Source organism: Rhinopithecus roxellana, chromosome 17 (assembly GCF_007565055.1).
Source record: "Rhinopithecus roxellana isolate Shanxi Qingling chromosome 17, ASM756505v1, whole genome shotgun sequence".
Taxonomy (NCBI): Eukaryota; Metazoa; Chordata; class Mammalia; order Primates; family Cercopithecidae; genus Rhinopithecus; species Rhinopithecus roxellana.
Window position 1 is genome coordinate 10,736,039 of NC_044565.1, and position 13,656 is coordinate 10,749,694.

General features: G+C 43.1%; 1 protein-coding gene across 1 annotated transcript in view; it reads right to left on the bottom strand.

Moving 5' to 3' along the window:
• SLC4A5 (solute carrier family 4 member 5) overlaps window positions 1-13,387 on the bottom strand; it is a 139,419-nt gene extending 126,032 nt beyond the window's left edge. The window contains exons 1-2 of the mRNA XM_030921053.1: window positions 13,177-13,387; window positions 2,168-2,244 (exon numbers count right to left, since the gene is read on the bottom strand). The gene's annotated coding sequence lies outside the window, so the exon portion shown is untranslated. The remainder of the gene's footprint in view (window positions 1-2,167; window positions 2,245-13,176) is intronic.
• Between the last annotated feature and the right edge of the window lie 269 nt (window positions 13,388-13,656).

A 13,656-nucleotide genomic window follows, 5' to 3' on the forward strand; every position in this document is an offset into this window, starting at 1 on the left:
TCTGACGGGGTGGAGAAAGTTGGCCTTTGAGGGGAATAAAAGAGGAGTTACAGCAGGAACCTGTAAAACAATCACCATGTTCCACTGGTGAGCTGGAGATCACAAACATGTAGTTTTCCTATTCCTCTCGCCTCTTCTCTTCCAGGCAACAACCCTGAAGGGGTTGAGGACCCTGGTTAGCTAAATGAGTGAGGAAGAATGGAAACCAGGGACTCCCCATCCAGACCACCATCCACCATGGGCCTCTGTTCTTTAGCAGCACCAGAAGAGGCTCCACTCCAAGTCAGGATTGAAGTGGTATCATTAGATAGGGCTGGAAATTATAATCATTAAAATGAGACTGAGACCAACGGTGGCTGGAACAATCTTGTGACTTGCCTAAATTTCATTCAGGGGCAAAGCAAGAGCTACTCCCACAGAATAAATGTAAAAGAGGCTGGGTGCAGTGACTCATGCCTGTAATCTCAGCATTTTGGGAGGCTGAAGTGGGTGGATCACCTGAGGTCAGGAGTTCAAGACCAGCCTGGTCAATATGGTGAAACCCCATCTCTACTAAAAACACAAAAATTAGCCAGGGATGGTGGTGTGTGCCTATAACCGCAGCTACTCAGGAGGCAGAATCGCTTGAACCCAGGAGGTGGAGGTTGCAGCAAGCCAAATATTGTGCCACTGCACAATTAAGACTCCATCTTAAATAAATAATAATAATAAATGTAAAAGAGCATTAAGAGCAAAAATCAAGCTGCTTTCTGATTTTACCCCATAAATTATGTTTATTCAATGGAACAGTGCACAATATTAGCTTTAGTTGTAAATTAATATGCATCTGTTAAATAACCTTCTATCTGACTTTGGATTTTAAGCTTTCTGAGGTCAAGGACCATGTGCTGTTTAACCCCACACTGTTCCCACAGCCTGGCAGGCTGCCTCAAATGTACACAGGGGTCACTGAGATGGCTGCTGACTGAATTGCTGACTAAGAGGGACTGTCCCACATCAGGCAGCCCATGCCATTTCTGTGCTCACACGGTGCCCAACACAGAGCAAGGAATCATAAGTCCTGGGTGGCTTGAATTGACTCTTCCTGAAAAAGAGTCTGTGATCTAGGAAGTCCAATATAAAATGATGTTGCAGATTGCCTAGACTTAGAGTAAGAGGGGCAGAAAGGAAGTAGGCATGGATGGTAATTTTGTTTTTCCATCAGGGCTGCTCTCACTCTGGAGTAAGGACAGGAAGGTTAAGACACAAAAGTGGGACTCAGCCCAACCCAGCTTATGTCCTATGATACCAGAAGGGAGCATTGCAATGACCTATTAAACCTCAAACCAAGCGGAATCCATTTTTGAGTAAGAGACTCTTACAGGGCTCCTGTCCTCAAAACTATATAAAATTGTCCAAATTATGTACTTCTGAGATAATAAATTAGCAGAAGCAGCACACAGCCCACCTCTTAAGATAGGGAAGTAGGCCGGGTGCAGGGGCTCATGCCTGTAATCCCAGCACTTTGGGAGGCCGAGGCGAGTGGATCACGAGGTCAGGAAATCGAGACCATCCTGGTTAACACGGTGAAACCTCATCTCTACTAAAAATATAAAAAATTAGCCAGGCGTGTTGGCGGGAGCCTGTAGCCCCAGCTACTAGGGAGGCTGAGGCAGGAGAATGGCGTGAACCTGGGAGGCAGTGCTTGCAGTGAGCCGAGATTGCGCCACTGCACTCCAGCCTGGGCGACAGAGTGAGACTCCGTCTCAAAAAAAAAAAGAAAGAAATAGGGAAGTAGATCTCAAGTAGCTCAAGAAACAAAGTTTTCTACAGATGAAGGATGAAGGAAGGAAACCCAAGACCAGTTGATTCTGGTTTGGGAAATGATAACATTGGAGAACACACTCTACTATCTGTTTCTTGTGACATCCTTTGTGCTAAAGTTATCTCCTTTGTTGATATGGCCACCATCCCTACTTCTAGTGCACTGGAGGTAAAAGAGATGTATGAGTGTCTCCATTGCTAAGTGTTTGGTTACTCCCTCCTGGGAGATAAACTTGACTGGAGTAGGTGTGGGCAGGCATTCAGTCAAGCAACAAGCCACTCACTGAGTGCCATCAATGGGGTGGGAAAAGATGACTCTCCTTAGACTGGTCCATCCAAAATAAAGGAAGTGGGGAGAGCGTACCTGGGTGGTCTTCAGGGTACTCCTGGAAACATCCCTCAGCTCATGAGCTCACAGCTGAATTCGAAATCCTGGGATGCCTGCTTGGAGGGAGAGTAAAACACCATTTCTCAGGGACAGACGCCCACAAAGCTAGGGGCACTGGGTTTCTAAGTCAGGATTTCATCACGGGCTGGAGGACCCTTTTTTCAGAAAGTCAGCTGATCTCCGGGACTCCTGATACATAAGAACTATGCAGTCTGTTTTTTTTTTTTTTTTTTTTTTGAGGCAGAGTCTCGCTCTGTCGCCCAGGCTGGAGTGCAGTGGCCGGATCTCGGCACACTGCGAACTCCGCCTCCCGGGTTCACGCCATTCTCCTGCCTCAGCCTCCCCAGTAGCTGGGACTACAGGTGCCCGCCACCTCGTCCAGCTAGTTTTTTGTATTTTTTTTAGTAGAGACGGGGTTTCACTGTGTTAGCCAGGATGGTCTCGATCTCCTGACCTCGTGATCTGCCCGTCTCGGCCTCCCAAAGTGCTGGGATTACAGGCTTGAGCCACCGCGCCCGGCCTGCAGTCTGTCACTTCTAGGGAGAGAGATGGGGACTAGCTCTGGTTTCTCATGCATTCCTTCCCTCTCACTCCCTAAAGACCTCAGGAAACAAATCCTTGGTAATGATGCCTTCTTGGAACCAGAAAGCTTAGTTGAAGTGTGGATTCTTATACAAGTCGAATGTTTTCTGGACTCCTAGAAGACTCAGAGGAAACACCATAAGTAAACCTTATTGAATTGGAAGAAGTGTGAAGTACTATCAACCACTGTGACTTCTATGGCTCAAGAACATGGCATTTAGGTAGTTAGACCTCTGCACAGGGGTCAACTAGATATAGGTCTCAGTCCCTGACTTTAGAAGTCTGACATTTCACAGATGTGCACACACTACACGCTCCCCTCACAGAGGAAACTGGAGTAGGGGGACAGAGCAGAACAAAATCGCAACACTACTACAGAACAACCTCGTCATTCCGTTACTTGTCCTTTGCTATGTTGGAATAGTTACAGATTAATTTCAACAATCAGATCACTCCTTATCTTTCCTGTAAGTCTTGTACAGGCCTTTAGCAAAACAATAAAATTCTCACCTGACTCTCGGTGGGCTGGGGAACCTGCCTATACTATTCAGTTGGTTCACTCACATCCCCAAACCAGAACCTACAACCATTCTGTAACTTTTATTTATGTAAAATCCACTCTACTCACCCCAGTGCAGTGGCCTGTGGCTCCTGGGCCCTGACTCCAATTCCTTTAGGGTGGACCTTGCAGTTGGAACCATCCACCTCTCGTTTTTTCTACCTCTGCTATTAACATAGCCCCTCCTCTATTGCCTCACCAACTATTTTCAAACCAAAAAGTCTTTGTCTATTCATAGCCACTGTAAAAGTAACATTCATTTTTCTGTTTTTTAAACTAATGTCTGCGTCTTCAGTGGTTCTCACTGGCTAATCTAATCAGTGTGTTCTAGGGAGGTTTATTCCTTGCCTGCTCAGCTTGTCCCAGCACAATAAAGCTAAGGCATTTGTCTGGGGAGAATCAGCTCTTTTAAATCAGACAATCCTCAGGAAAGTCAGCACTTTTGCCTCTTTTCTCCATGGGCCTGAGATTCAGGAGAATGTTCCACATTCCACTGCCACGCAGCTCTGCAAACCCCAAATCCTGACTCTCTGGAGAAGGATATGGGCAAGGACAAAAAGAAGGCATTTGAACAAACCAAACCCTGCAAGAAAAACTTTGCATACTCAGTGATTTTTCTAGGTTTATCCTGACTTTTGGCCTCTTTTTTTATGAATTCCATTTTTGTTTAAGTGAGAACGATATGGTTGAGAGAGACATAGTGGAAAATGGGAAGTTTGGAGGAAGATGGGAAGGAAGAAGAGAGTCAGTGAGTAGTAAGTGAGAATTGGGAGCGGAGGGAGTGAGGGACATGGAAGAGGAGCATGCCAGGAAGGCGCAGCGTCTCTGGACACCTAGCATGGGGCCTGGTGTTTGCACACATTTCCCCTCATTGAACTCTCAACAGTCCAGCAGGGAGAACACTCTCATCCCCAACCTTATAGGGCTGGAACAGAAGCTCAGAGACTTACAGACAGGAAGAAAAGCAGGAGCTAGAAGCCCCATTTAAAAAGCAACTCTGCCCCTCTTCTTCCACAGTCTCTTCTGTGGCTTCTCTAAGGGTCTTCAGCCTCCTTATTTCAGGGTTGACCTTCTGTTTCAGATAAGAAATTTATCTTCTGGTTGGATGTCCTCACTTTCTTCCTAGATCACGTGGAGTTTTCCCTTAGTGGAAAAGCCTCATTCCTGGATCTAGGGCCTGCTGGTGGCAGACATGTGAAAGAACATGTTTCGGAGGCCATGCCCAAAACAACACAGTAGCCCAACATTACAGTTTCTGTTAATAATCCAAGGAATCAAAGACAGGCAAGACTAGGGAGATCAACACATGCTGGGTCACCAGAGGTATTCCTGGTTTTAGCACAGAAGATCTGTGACCCAGGAAACCCCTTAGTCCCAGGAAGAGCAACATAGCCTAGGCCAGAAACAGTTGCGGGCCTTAGGGAATTTCCAGCTGGTTGGGAATTCAACAAATTCAGAAGAGTGTGAGGCTCCAAAAAGAAGCATAAAGTGAGGGAAGGGTTCAGTGAAAGAAAAATCACCCTTGTTTGGAGGATTACTTTGTTCCACAAATGTTCATGGCTTACCTACCGGCCCTGTGTGTTAAGGAAAAGCTTCGTGGAGAAAATGGCCTTGGAGATGCAGTGAAGGGGTAGGATAGAGGTAGGATTTAGAACACCAGAACTGCCAAGGGGTATCTGAGGCAGATGGAAGAAGCCACAAAAAATAAAGATGTAAGAGGTGGGAGAACATAGCATAAGTATCCTGAGAACTAGAGAGCTGTTTCCCTGGCACAGGGCAGGTGTGGGGAAATGAAGGTTTGGGCCTGCGAAGATAGGCTGGGTATTCTATGGAGAGGTGTAAACATCAGCAAACATGTCTGAAGTGAAAGGAATGTGGAATGGGACTTGGTACAAGAATGGAATAATTGGCTTCACAGTGGATTGTAGCACAGGTAGAAAGACCAGTTGAGATGTTACTGCCAAGCATTCAAGTGAAACCTTTTGGTTTCTACCTACCAAGGTTTTGTTCAAATCATTTGGACATTTATTTCAGATACTTTAGGTTTGGGGTTTTTTTGTTTCTAATTTCACACAGGAATTTGAGGGTGAGCTTCATCTGGTTTGGTGAGGATATAGGAAGGTATGGGGCAGGGGCTGTCCCCCCAGGATGCACAAAGGGAACAGGTTTGCAGGCTCAGGAATAGGGAAGAGGATCTGCCCTGGCAGCACTGTGCTTTCTTCCTTGTGTCTAGTGTCTACTGGGAGTTGGCTGTTGCACTGCCTGTCTTCCTGTCCAGCCCTAATGCCTGGTTAGCCGTTAACCAAAGTATGTTCCTTACTTCTTTGAGAGCCTTTCTACCTTGCTAGAGAAAGACAGTCATTTGAATGTTCTCTGTGAGCAAAGGAAAAGGCAGGGTGGTGGTGTGAGACCACAGCCTGAAGTCCCCTGATTGCCACCACCTGCTACAATATCCTGCTGCCACTCCCCAGTTCTGCTGTCTCTGAGCCTCAGTGTCCCACATGAACCAGGCGACTGAAGTGGGGATGGCGGATTTTCTCCCAGAAGGGAAAGTTCTAGGCATCAGGTCCAAATAAGTGTACTGTAAACCCTTCCTTGTATTCCAGCACTGTTTTGGAATGTTGTTTTTTTTTTTTTGGCTTTGGATATTTTTCCTTTTTCCTTTTTTTTCCAGTTCTCTCATGAGGTTGCATACTTTACTTTTTTTCATTTAAAAAACGTAATTCCAGTTGGACTTAGGGAGGAAAGAGAAGTAAATGAAACAGTTCACTTTGCCATCTTAAACGAGTTTTTACTTAAGGTTGATTTAACATGGTAATTATATTTTTTGTGAATTTCCTAGTCATGTATATGTTTCTATTGATGTGTTTCTTTTTCCTATTTATTTATTTATTTTTGAGACAGAGTCTCACTCTATCACCCAGGCTGGAGTGCACTGGCCACCATCTTAGCTCACCTCTGCCTCTCGGGTTCAAGTGATTCTTGTGCCTCAGCCTCCCAAGTAACTGAGATTACAGGCATGCGCCACCACATCAGGCTAATTTTTGTATTTTTAATAGAGACAGGGTTTTGCCGTGTTGGCCAGGCTGGTCTCAAATTTCTGGCCTCAGGTGATCCACCTGCCTCAGGCTCCCAAAGTGCTGGAATTATAGGCATGAGCCACCACGCCCAGCTTCTTTTTCCTATTTATTTGTAAACGCTACTTATCATATGTTATAAATATTTTTCTTTTTCTTTTTTTGTTTTTAGAGAAAGGTTCTTGCTCTGTCACCCAGGCTGGAATGCAGTGGCGTGATCACAGCTCACTAAAATCTCAAACTCCTGGGCTCAAGCAATCCTCCCACCTCAGCCTCCCAATTATAAATATTTTTCTCTTTGTCATTTGTCATCCAATTTTGTTTAGTCTTTTTTTTCTTTTTCTTACAGAAAGGTTTAATATGGTGTGTGTGTGTGTGTGTGTATTTTAATAAAGTCAAATTTATCTGTATCATCCTTTAAGGTTTCTAGTTTTGTTGTCAATCTTAGAAAAGTTTTAGCCATCCCCAACTTTATATACAAAATAAATTTTCTTTATATAGAAAATCTGTATGTTCTAATTTTCTACTAGTTATTTTCTGGTATTGCTTTGTATATTTAAATATTCAATCCAACTGGACTTTGTTATATGGTGTAATATGAGGATTTAACTTGTTTTTCCCAAGTGTTAAATCACCATTTGTAAAATTATGTACCCTGTACCCACCATTCTACACCCTCCTTCCCAAAGGGGCAGACTGAAATCCAGCTGAGGGGACCCATGGTGCTTGATCACATACTAATGTTTCTGTGTGCTTGAGTCTGTTCTCAACCAACCATCCTGACAGTAGGCCCCGCACCTAGTTTCCCTTTCTTACCACTCACTCATCCCTCAAACCATCGTGTTCTGATTTCTGCTCTTTACTGGTCTACAAACATTTCTGTGGCAAAGCTCATCATCAAAGTTCTAATTGCCAAGTGGACAATTAGACAGTGGACACTTTTCAGATCTTTGCTTGATAGACCTCTCTATTACATCTGATGTTATCGACGATTCTTTCCTCTTTTTTTTTTTTCTTCCTGTTTGTTTTGCTTGGTATATTTTACGACTTGTGGCCCATTCAGTATGTGCATATTTATCTTTGTTAAATAAGGCCACAGTGTTTTCCAGAGTGGCTGTAGCACTTCACACCCCTACCAGCAGTGTGTGTCTAATTGGCTTATTTAAGGATAAGAGTTGGGAGACTTGGGACGCTCTGGTTTTCTGCCCCCAGGCATGTGCTCAGTGTCCCCTTTGTACTGTCACCCCACAGATCTCCTCTCTCCTGTGAGCTTGAGTCCTGCTGCTGGCCTAAGCCAACCCCACCACTATCACTACCAACCCCCAACACAAACCAAGAGAGATCTTTAAAGACTCACCTTCCCAAACCCTGTTTTTGCATTTTGTTCCCTGTTCCAGAATTGTCAGTAGCTTCCCAATGCAGTCAAATACAGTCTGAACTCTTTGGATTGGCACTAACAGAGTTCTCCTGCCTGGCTTCCTTGTTCCTTGCCAGCCTTATTTCTCTCCCGGCTACACCCTCCTCCCCAAAGGGGTAGACTGGAATCCTGCCAAGGGGACCCATCCTGCTGATGAGGCTGTAAACCAGTACAGCCACTCTGCAAAAACAATGTGGCAATATTTAATAAAGATGAAAATACTCATGAGGAATGACCAAGCAATTTAACTCCTTAGAGAAACTTTTGCATATGTGTGCCAAAGCACATGAACAAGGGAGAATATTTATATAGCATGGTTTGGAGGTACCTGAACTCGGAAGCAACCCAAATGTCCACTGGTAGTGGAATGGGTACATTCTGGTCTCTTCACCCTCCTTCACTGCCCTTGCCTCCTCACTGAACTTACACAGCAATTTTTCAAATATGTCTTCATTTAAAACAGGAGCCCAACTACCTACTTTCCAAAATAGCATTTTTTTCCACTGAAAAATAAATTTCCAATATCACTATGTTAATATGTATAAAAACTGGCCAGGTGCAGTGGCTCATGCCTGTAATCCCAGCACTTTGGGAGTCCATGGCAGGTGGATCACAAGGTCAGGAGTTTGAGACCAGTCAGGTCAACATAGTGAAACCCCGTCTCTACTAAAAAATACAAAAAATTAGCCGTGTGTGGTAGTGTGCGCCTGTAATCCAGCTACTCGGGAGGCTGAGGCAGGAGAATCACGTGAACCTGGGAGGCGGAGGTTGCAGTGAGCCGAGATCGCACCATTGCACTCTCGCCCAGGCGACAGTGCGAGACTATCTCAAAAAAAAAAAAAAAAAAAAAAAAGTATAAAAATTTTGTTAAATGGTGTGGTATTTTTTAAAATTTAAATATATATTATATCTAGGTTTTCAGTTCTACGTTGTCAAATGCATACAGTCTATCCTTTGCTTTTTGCTTTTTACAAAGGAGTACCAAGATGAGTTAAAAGTGATTTATCTCAGATTTTGTTCACTGAGGCTTAGAGTTTACCCCATGAGTTCATAAGGGTTCAGTTCCACCTATTGTTCCTTGCTCAATTGTTTGAGTAGGTCCTGATTACCTGCCAGATGGCTAGTCCTGGGCTGATCTTTTCTACTAAGATCAGAAGGGTCTTTTCTGGCAAGGCAAGCCTGGCTTGTACTCTCTATGGAAACTTGACTAGCCATGGCTGCAGCTAGAGGACCCAGCCAAGGATCTTTCCAAACCAAGTGCCTTTGCCTGTCAAATGTGTAGGTAACTAAAACTCCAATATCTGAGGGAGGACAGTCTGCCCTATCTGAACTCCCTTGTCTTTTAGAAAGGGTCAAATAGTAGTCTAAGCACTGGGGGAGAGTGAACACTTTTCTCCTCGTGTCTCTGTCAAGGGCAGGGATCACTAAACCATTAGTAATTATGTAGTTTTTAAAGTACATTAAATCAGCTAAGTTAACTGTTAAACCACAAGTTCACCATCTTTTTTTCTTTTTTGCATTCCATCTGTTACGCAAAAACCCCAAATTTTCATTGATACGAAATAAAAATGTAGAAATAACAGGCATGCCATGCCATCAAGAGACCAACCACTACCTCATCCAATATTTCACCCCTGTCTACCCCAATTGTTTTGATCTCTTTCAATGGGTGACTTCATAGAATTGAGATGCTAGGCCTCACCAAGATGGTGATTTTTATGGCCAGCCTCTCTGGGATGAGTAGGAATTAGCATTTCCCACAATTCCCAGGTGATGCTGATGTTTTAGTCAGGAAATCACTGCTCTAAATCCAACTAACAATTTACAGAAAATGGAGAAGACAGAGGAATGTATTAACACCATAAGGATGCATTTTAAGAAAATTCAGATTCTGAGAAATAGTTCTTTCCACAAATAAATTATAAGGAAAAATCAAGCAAGAAAGAACCTAGACTGCCTGTGAATGGCCACTGCATTCCAGCCTTGGCAACATCGCAAAGCCCTTCTCTGAAAGACAGAAAGAGATGATGATAAGGAAGAGGAGGTGGAGATGTTTCTAAGCTCAGGACTGCAAGAGACTGGACTGGAGGCCTCAATTTATGCCCAATGTCATCTGGAGGGCACAAAGGGCAGAGCCAAGATGGCGGCCAAGGCACAGTATGAGCCTATCCTAGCTGGTGTCAATGTCAGCTAGATTCTGCCCCAGGCCTCCAACAATGGCTACAGGCTGGAATGTGGACCAGCCTGCTCAGTCTTCAAAAGAGAAGACTGCCTATGTCAACTCAAGTGTAAAATATCAGGAGAGCTCTTTGCTCAGGCACCAGTAGAACAATATGCTGACACTGCTGAGACAGTGAAAGATTACAGCTTCTACTTTGTAATGTGGTTCTAGGATGACACTAAGCAGGTATAGTGCTTTCATTGGCATTGGCTTCACAGATGAGGGTGATGCCTTTGACTTTAATTTCTTCCTGAAAAAGCACCTTAAATGGATAAAACAGGTATCTGAGATGGCCAAAGGATCTCTTGAAATGAACACTCATCCCAAGTTGGATCTGGGCTTTAAGGAAAGACAGACCATTAAGCTGAGTAATGGGAACATTGCAACCAAAGAATGATGTGCTTCAGCCAGGTGCAGCGGCATGCACCTGTAGTCCCAGCTGCGGGCTGAGGCAGGAGGACCACTTGAGTCCAGGAGTTGGGGACTGTAGTGTGTCATGACCATGCCTGTGAATGGCCACTGTACTCCAGCCTTGGCAACATAGCGAAGCTCTTCTCTAAAACAGAGAAAGAGATGATGGAGATGATGATGATGAGGAGGAGGAGGAGGAGGAGGAGGAGGAGGAGGAGGAGAGGTTTCTAAGCTCAGGACTGCAAGAGACAGAACTGGAGGTCTCAATTTACTCCCAACCCCATCTAGAGGCAAGTTACTCTTCCCCTCCATCCTCCAAGGATGTTGCCTCACCAGCTGTTCCAATTCTAACCACGGAGGGAGTGATGCAGATATCCTTTTAGGCTGTGATTCTTCCGCTCCTGTCGTGACACCAGCACCAGCTGCAGTCTCTGTGAGCAATGACTTGGAGAGACTTTATAACCATTCTGTCCCAAACCTGGCATCAGAGCCAACTGACTCCTGATCTGAATAGTACTGGCAAGACATCAAGGACAGACTTGAAGAACAAAAATGACCTTGAGAAAATGGGGCAGAAAATCACTTCTCTGAGGAAGAAAATGAAGAAGGAGCAGAAGGTGGATCTTGTAAAAGAAAGACTGTTTCCTAAAGAATTATGATGTTTGATGTATGGGCTTGGGTATTATCAGAATCCTTACACTGAGCCGATGGATATTCCTGAAAATCTTGTTATAGAGTTCATCAATGCAATTATGAACTTCCAACACCAATTGGACGATCAGATCAAGTACAAGTTGATGATATTGTCTTCTTAATTTGAAAGGACCCAAGAAAGTTTGCTAGGGTTAAAAGACTTGGTTACTATGGATGAAGAATTGAAATAAGCTAGAAAAGCATCTGACAAAGCCAACTACAGATTTTGACACCTTTTGTACTTTCTGAAGCTCCATTATTTTCTGGGACAACCATACATAGTAACTAAATATTTCTATAGTAAGGTCCCGATATCTAACCATGTAAATGAAAGATGAAGAAACAAAGTTTTCATATTTTCAACTTTAGAATGTTGAGACTTTAACGCCTGCATTTATATTACCATACTTGTTCAGTTTTAATGACCATGTGTAAAGGACCTTGCAAACTGTGCAGTTCCTTCTGACTTTTGACTACCTAAATGATGAAACAACACAATATTTGTGTCGAGTCTTTGTGCCACTGTAAGCTACACTACAGCTGTTTTAATATATGCAGTCCAAATGGTACCTCTGACTCACCATAGCTAAGACACAGCTGTATCATGTAGTCTTTAGTTTCTAGACAATATCAGACAAATTATTAAAGATTGTGAGCTGTTTTATGTTTCTCTTAAGTAGATACAGGAAAAGTCTATTTTAATAATGTTTGTATTAAAAGGTAATTTAATATTCTTTTCTTCCAATAGCAAGTGATTTTTTGTAGAAACTAAGTTTCACGTGAAAGTTTCAATGTTGGAAGGCTTTTTATTTTTTGAAACAGAGTCTCATTCTGTCACCCAAGCTGGAGTGCAGTGGTGGGATCTCAGCTCACTGCAACCTCCACTGCCTGGGCTCAAGCAATTCTCCCGCCTCAGCCTCTCAAGTAGCTGGGACTACAGGCGCATCCCAGCACACCCAGGTAATTTTTGTATTTTTTTTGTAGAGATGGGGTTTCATCATGTTGCCCAGGTTGGTCTTGTCTCAAACTCCTTGACTCAAGTGAGCTGCCTGCCTTGGTTTCCCAAAGTGCTGGGATTACAGGCGTGAGCCATTGTGCCCAGCCTTTGGTAGGCTTTTTAAATTTAAAAGCTTTGAGGTTTATCCATACTATTTGTGAAGTTTTTGGAGAATTTATTTTCACAGATCAGATTAAAGCTTCTAAAAATAAATGATTTTAGTAGTAGTTGGAATGGTGTTGCTTTAAAAGTTGGTGACAGAACAAGCATTTGGTATTAAACAAGTATTGTTTGATTAACATATTTGTTAGTACTATTCATTATGAAAATGCATCCTTGTCTAAAACCATATGTGGCTATGGAAACCACTTTTGTAGTTCAGAATATACAGATTGTGTGCATTTAGCTATGTTACATGAAATCATCCCTGCACTTAGCTTATAAGGATTGAACTTGCATTTAAAGGGATCAATGAATGTTACAGTTTGTGAAATGGAAAGTTTTGTGTGCCACTTATAAACATTATCAATAAATCAATACTTGGGAAAATTCTACTTTCTTAACCTATTGATACCAGGAATAATGTATGAAAAATTAAACAGAAATAAAATGACCTTGGGAGCAGGAATCTTTAGGAGGCTAGAAACCCGTTCCCTTCCCAGAACTACAATTACTAAACAACCTTTTTCTTAGCTTCCCCATTATATTCAAGTTGTTTTATGTCATTCCCCTTTGCAGTCACTTGCTGCGCAGCCAAGAGTGTCTGCCATCTCCTACTCAGTAACAAGCCAGGAACTAATGGGTCTTACCATACCTGCGGCTGACTATGGGGAAAAGACCCCTAATATTGTAAAATTTTTCTCCACCTTTTAAATTCTATAACTTATTTCAGTCATCTCATGGTTCTCATGTACCCTTTGTGAAGTCCTATTTAGCAATTTCAGGATACAAAAAAACAAAACAAAACAAAAAAACCCTTGCTACTTCCCACTCCACTAAGCCAATTCTCTGAAAATTGATAGACTTACCTCCAGTGTTTATAGATCCCAAATTTTGATGGGTATGGAGAAAGATCTCTTATATACCCTTCTTCACCACATCCAGTGCTGAGTGCAGCTCCATCGCCCTCGTGTGTTTACATGTCTCTTCCTATGATACAAAGGTTGTGTTGGTAGCACCTCCATTTTTTGGTCAAAAAGTGCAACATCTTCAGCCAGTGGGTGTGGTTTAGATGATGGGAGTTCAAGGGGATGTTCTAAGTTATATTCTAGAAGTGTTTATTTTCTCCATCCAGCTGCTGCAACTGATGGAAGGCTTTGCTTTGTATTTGCCCCATTATTTAATCTAAAATTAAAAAGTTTAGAATTTAACCTGATTTGTGGAGCAGAGAGGTTCCAAGCACTTAACTCTCACTCAGTACCCATGTTGCCTTGCTGCCTGGGTATCTATCTGGCCCCCTTTCATAGACAGTTTTTTTCAATCCATTAGCACCTCAGTAAAAATCTGCT